Raw genomic sequence first — 6900 nt, 5'->3', positions numbered from 1 at the left:
TAAAAAAAAGGGAAAATGTTCTTAAAATCATAATCACTGAATAAATTAAGGGATATATTAGAATAATGGAATAAGAAGTAGATGATTTCATAATAAAGCACAGTCCTCTAAATTGAAAATATCCATAAGGGAATTTCATTATACTTCTTTGATTTTCTTAATTTTCTATTTCTAAATATCTACAAACCAGGCTTCAAGGATGATTGCCCACAGTCTTTTCCTAGAAGCTTCATTAGAAGTTTAGGGAAGAGAAGTTGTTGCTGGAAAGTAGGCACAATTTGATTAAATAAATGAAATAAAGTCTACTTCATTAAGGATGATTAACAGAAAAAGTAGCTGTAGTTTAGTTCAGGACATGCTTAAATCATCATGTCTGTCATGCATCTCTCCATGGTTAACCTGTGTAACGAGTTTGAAAAACTACTCAGTTTCCTCATTTTCTGTCCACTTATTCTCTTCTTATGTGACAAGAGAAATATAAAACATGGAAAGGTCAAGGCCAAAAATGTCTGTCTATATTAAGCACAAGGCAGATGAGTAGAAGTGTGTGAACTAAAGCTAAATATTAAATTACTGAATTAGGTGTGGAAACTGCTGCTTTCTATGCCTCAAATAGTCCTTTCGGCTCACTCACACTGTAAGGAGCAGTACATGGGTCCGTTTTCTTCACTATGCTCTGGTAAAGAGCTCTTGCCTACTTTGTTCAGAGCTGCTTCCCAAAGTAAAGAAATGCTGCTGGAATTAGGTAATCTTGTCTAGGATTTTTTTTTTCAATTTATTATTTCACTCCTTGACAATGAAAGAAGAGTATAAAAAACAGTTTTTTGGTTTATCTATTGCTCATTCTTCTTCTGCTTCTCTGAAAAGTAGCTCTTCTTTGTCTCTGAGTTATTTTCATTTAAAAATGCATTTTAATGTCATGGAATACATTTACCAGAAAGTGCACAAATGTTCAGAGGCCAAAATTTTACATTATGTCTTATTTTATGCAACACTTTCACCCAAAATATAACCAGTATTTTATGTGTATGACCATATATTAGTTTTGTTTAACTATATAAGAAAACTCATACCATAATTTTACCTATTGTGTATTGCTTCATCATTCAAAATTACTTAAATATTATATTCATACTGCATTAGTTTGATGCTCCCTATCACTCTGTGGCAGTTTACTGTATAATTGTCCAGTCATTTTTTGCTTATTTCTATTATTGATGTACCTTTGGGTTATTTTCAGTGTGATACAATTATTAACAATGCTGATAGAAATATTTTTGTATGTGCATGTTGGTGCCTACATTTATGCATCTTTATTTTACTTAAAATGTCCTAGTATTAAAATAACTATTTTATTGCTTATACTATGTTGAGACACATTATCATGATGATTTTCAGACAGTTTGCCAGATTGCATTCCCAGAAATCTCCAGTCACTTAACCTCCTTGTCAACATTTATTTTTGGCAGTATATAGAAATACTTTAAAGTCTATCCTAGCAAGTATGTTTTGCTTACATGCGAATTTAACTTTCTCTATGTGCTTTGTTAGAGATTTATTCAACATCTCTGTACTTCTGTTCATTGCTCTCAAAGTTTAAACAGTTGCAGTATCTGTCCTTTTCTGGGGATGGCGGGACACCTGACTGCAAGCAGCATCACTAGAACACTGGAATATCCCTGTAGCCCAGGAGTTTGACATCAACCTCGACAAAATTCAACAGCCAGTCTCTTAAAACATAAGAAAAATGAATGAAAAAAAATATTTTCTTCCGTATTTATGTTTATGATGTATTTGATAGTTTTCAAGTTTTGGATGCATTAGAATTTGCTTATTTCGTGTGACTTAGAAATTAATATAGGACAGACATTACCTTAGTCTGACATTCAGAAATCTCTACGATCTGGTTACTTTATTGATTGATTTATTATATGACCCAATGTGTCTAAAGAGCTTATGGATCCAAAATAAGCTCATATTAACAGAATTTGTGAGATTAAATTTTCCCTCCTATATCTAACCATGATAAGGTTTTGGGGCTTTTTCTGAGAGATTCCCTTTCCACTGTAGAAGAGTTCCAGACTTTCAGAGGTTAGACAATGGTATAACATACAGCATAGAGAAAAGGTTATGAGCCTGTTTGAATGGATGTGTGAGTAGATTTGTTTACTTCTAAAATCCTCACTTTGCCAGCTTACTATGTGATTTATGCATTCATATATTTATATTTTTTTCTGTCATAAGATAGTTGCTACAATTAAATAATACGACACTGACATCTTTTAGTTGTGTTTTTGATACACAGAAAGTGTATGTTATTGATCAGTTACATCTTCCTGTACTTCAAGCTCATGCTCAAGCCATCTATTTTTATTAACTTTTTCTTAACTACTTTGCAATTATTTTGTGATACATTTTCTCCATAAATTTAACTTTCAATTCCAGTAAGATATTTAATTTCTTTTTTTTCTCTTGGTTCTCATTTTTCCCCTTATCCCTCCTCCCTTCCCTATTTGCAAATACTTTATTTCCATTTTTTCATTTTCTCATGGTTTTTTTCTTTTCCCCCCTACCCTTCCCACTTTGCCTACACCTTTAGCCCTTTTCTTCTTATTTCACATTGTCAATTGTATCATTAGGATCTTATGTACTACTGTAGTTTTTCACACCAGAGAAACTATTTGGTATTTATACATGGGTGACTTATTTATTTCACTTTAGTATTCCTCAATATGTATCCATTTTCCTAAGAATGACTCTAATTTCTCATTCTTTATGGCTGAGTAGTATTCCATTTTATAGAAAAAAAAACATATTTTTATCCAGTCTCCAACTGGTGGGAAATTGGGCTGTTTCCAAGATTTAGCTATTACAAACTGTGCTGCTATAAACATAGGTGTGCATATATCACTGTGATATGATTCTTTTAATTCTTTTGGAAAGACACCCAGCAGAGGGATGGCTGGGTCAAATGGAACCTCCAGTCTAAGCTCTTTGAGGTATCTCCATATTGATTTCCGTAGTGGTTGCACTAGTCTGCACTCCCACCAACAATGGAGAAGGGTTCCTTTCTCCCCACAACCCCACCAACATTTGTTATTGTGTGATTTCTTGATAGCAGCCATTCTTTGTGGGGTGAGGTGGAATCTCAGTGTTGTTTTCATCTGCATCTCTCGAATGACCAGTGATGTGGAACATTTTTTCAAATATTTTCTTGCTGCTTTTACTTCTTTGTCTGAGAAATGTCTGTTCATTTCGGATGCCCATTTTTGAATTGGGTCTTTATATTTGGGGGGATTCATTGTTTTGAGTTTTTATATATCCTTGATAATAGTTCTTTGTCTGAGGAACAGCTGGTAAAAATTTTTTCCCACATTGTAGATTGTTTCTTAGTTCTGCTGATGGTTTCTTTTGAAGTACAGAAGCTTTTTAGTAAGATGAGATCCCAGTTGTTGATTCTATCTGCTAGTTCCTGTGCTACTGAGGATTTGTTCATCCATAAGATTCTAATAAGATTACTGACATTTAGAAATGGGAAGAAAGGAGCTAAAGGTGTAGGGAAGGTGGGATGGGTAGGGGAAGAGTATAAAGGGAAAAGAAAAAAATGTGAGAGAATGAAAAGATGAAAATAAAGTGTTTGTAGATGGGGAGGGGAGGAGGGGGTGAAGGGAGGGCAGAGGTAAGGGGGAAAAATGAGAATCAAGACTTGTCATGTAGAGGTACAAGATCCCAACAATGAATGTAACTGTACTGTATCCCTAAAATGTACCAATAAACTCAATTAAAGCTGAAAAAAAAAAGACACCTGATGGGAAAAAAGGTTAAATTTTAGTTCATTAGAAACTTCCTGATTTTTAAATCTTCATCAGTCTAAATATTGTCAAAATACAACCATTATGAAAATCAGTATGCAGATTTCTCAAAAAATTAAAAATGGAAATTCAATTGGACCCAGCTACTCCCCTTATAAGTATCTTCCAGAAAGAGTTAAAGACATCTATTGCAGTAACCTATGCCTATCCATGTTTATAGCAGTATCATTCATAATGGCTAAATGTTGTTCTCCAGGAACAGGTGAATAGATAAGTAAAATGCGGTATTTATATACAATGGAGCACTACTCTTCCATAAAGAAGGATAAACTTGAGTTTTTGTAGGAAAATGGATGGACTTCCAATTCATACCATTAAGTGATTCAGACACACAAGCTTAAATCTCACATGGTTTATCTTTCACAACAAACCAAAAGATAAATAAAGAACAAAATAAAAGAGAGATAACAGGAAGGATAGAGATAGAAGATCAAGAGATGGAGGAAAGGGGAGGGTGAGGAGGGGATGAGGGTGAGAAAAGAATTAAGATGTGTTTTACACACATAGCAACTCCCCATAGTAAATGTAATGATTATGCACTGTAAACTGTAATAATAAAGGAAAAAAAATCTCTGTGAATGTGAATAAGTTGTTTAATGTCTTGAGCCTAAATTTCTTCATGGGAAATAACAATAATAATATTGATCACACAAAGCTGTTTCACAAATAGATGATACAGTGTCAGGTAAAGCATTTAGCACAGACTAACACAAAAGGACCATTTGCCATGCATCTGTCTCCTGAGAAGATTTCTCCCGCATGCTGTGAGCTATCTGTAATTGAACTTATTCCAAACCAACTTACTATTAACTCTCCCACTTGTAACTTATTTCTCTTCAGCTTGCCCTTTTGTATTCGTATTAGGAAAACAGCCAGGAAACTAGTGACATACCACACTTTGTGTGGACTTCCCCATCGATGTTTTCTCAAACCATTAGTGGAGCATACAGGTTCACTCAAACTGCATCATATCACTGAAGATTTATTCTCCTCTCTGCAAAAGAAGAGGTTTGTATGTTTGTTTAGGTCTTTTCTTCCATAGCCCACAGAAATCACTGCAAATTTTTAGAAAATGTGCATAAGGGAGGCCTGCAACACCCACGTTTATTTTCTAGGATAATTTTTGTTGATAAATTATTAATTTTAATTAATAATGAGTCCTATTAAATTAAGCAATGAGTGCTTAACAGAAAAAAAATGATCAATAAAATAGAATATTAAAATTTTAATATGTAATGATTGTGTAGAATAAGCATCAACATTTTCAACATGAACTATTTACCTGCTTTACAAGATCTAAAAAATAACAGCAGAAATAAATTCTTATGTGAGGGATAATGAAAATACAAATAAAACTCTATTGTAGAATTAATCTCTGCTTCAATTTTCACGCCTAAGGCAGTCTCACACATGACAACAGCATGCTCCAAACATAAGTTTGGCTTAGATGGACAGTGCGTGTCTTTAGCTTTCCTTTCCTGTTTGGCAGGCCGTATTTGTCACCTCTCTTGTCTTCCTCTTTTTTGCAGGAGCTTCCTGTTATATTGTACAATGTCTACTTAGCAGAAAAATAAAATAGAAATAAAATAAAATATCAAATATATACTGATTGTTTAGAATAAACATCTTTCTACATCAACTCTTTGTCCTCTAAAAATTAATAGAAGAAATAAATTATATCACAAAAATAATCTTTACTTCAATTATCACACCTAAGGCAGTTTTCACCCATGAGAACAGCATGTTCCATGCACAAATATCACTTACACTGATAGAACATGTGTTTTGTTTTCCTGTCTTCTTTGTTAGGACATATTTGACATCGTGCTCGTCTTCCTGTATTTTAGGAGATTCCTGTAATGTTCCACTTGTCTGTTCACCAATCTGCTCCGGAATTATTTTGCAGAATTCTTTGGGCATAAACACACTGTTCTTCTTCTATTGTAATTGATCATTTATCAATTACATTCCCAATCCTATAAGAAAGTTTTTCTATATATTTTGTGCTTGTTATTTTCTTTGTAAACTATAAAAGTATTTATGCCTGACCTGTTTAGGATCACATAAAACAAAACCATTGGTCAACAGTTTGTGTTTCAAGTGACATCATAGTCACCACATAACTCATCAACAATATCTACTTCACATTTTGTTCGGTTGTAACATGTGACCATTTGACTATATTTGTGTTGAGGATTTACTATCAATTTTTTCTTTTTTTTTTGGTTGGTTGGTTTTGACACAGGGTCTAGCTATGTAGTCCAGGCTAGCCTGGAACTCACTGTAGTAGCATAGGCTGCCCTTGAACTCACAGGATCCTCCTGTTTCAGCCTCCTGAGTCCTGGGATTAAAGGTGTGAACCATGACTCACTATCAATCTTATCATCGTTGTATAATATTGACAGTACCAATACTACTTTGTTGTTATTCCTCATATAGTAGGCCAGTGTTATGTCTTTCTGAAATCAAAAGATTGTACTGCAAGTTTTTTTTTCCCTTTTTATTGAGGTTATTGGTACAATCTAGGTATACAATACAATTACATTCATCATTGGGATTCTGTACCTTTACATAATAGGTCTTGATTATCATTTTTTTCCCCTTGTCCCTGCCCTCCCTTCACCCCCTCCTCCCCTCCCCATTTACAAACACTTTATTTCCATTTTTTCAGTTTCTCATATTTTTTCCTCTCCCTTATTACCTTTCCTCCACCCTTCCCAATTTCCCTAAACCTTTAGCCCTTTACTTCCTATTTCACATTATTAATTATCTCATTAGGATCCTGTGTACTATTGTAGTTTTTCACACCAAAGAAACTATTCGGTATTTCAGTTAAAGAATTTTTTTTCATTATTTAGAGAATACTTTATTAGTTTCTGTAATCAAACCCAAGTAGATATGACCTTACATATTTAGTACGATGGGTTACCCCTGTACAAATGGAAAAAAATAAAAATACAAATAAAAATAAATTAACATTGCTATACCAATATGGTTGTCCATTTCTGTACAATGCCAAGTCAACACA

This window comes from Fukomys damarensis, unplaced genomic scaffold, assembly GCF_012274545.1.
Source record: "Fukomys damarensis isolate Sample0158 unplaced genomic scaffold, DMR_v1.0_HiC HiC_scaffold_3, whole genome shotgun sequence".
Lineage (NCBI taxonomy): Eukaryota > Metazoa > Chordata > Mammalia > Rodentia > Bathyergidae > Fukomys > Fukomys damarensis.
This window is presented reverse-complemented; position numbering follows the sequence as displayed.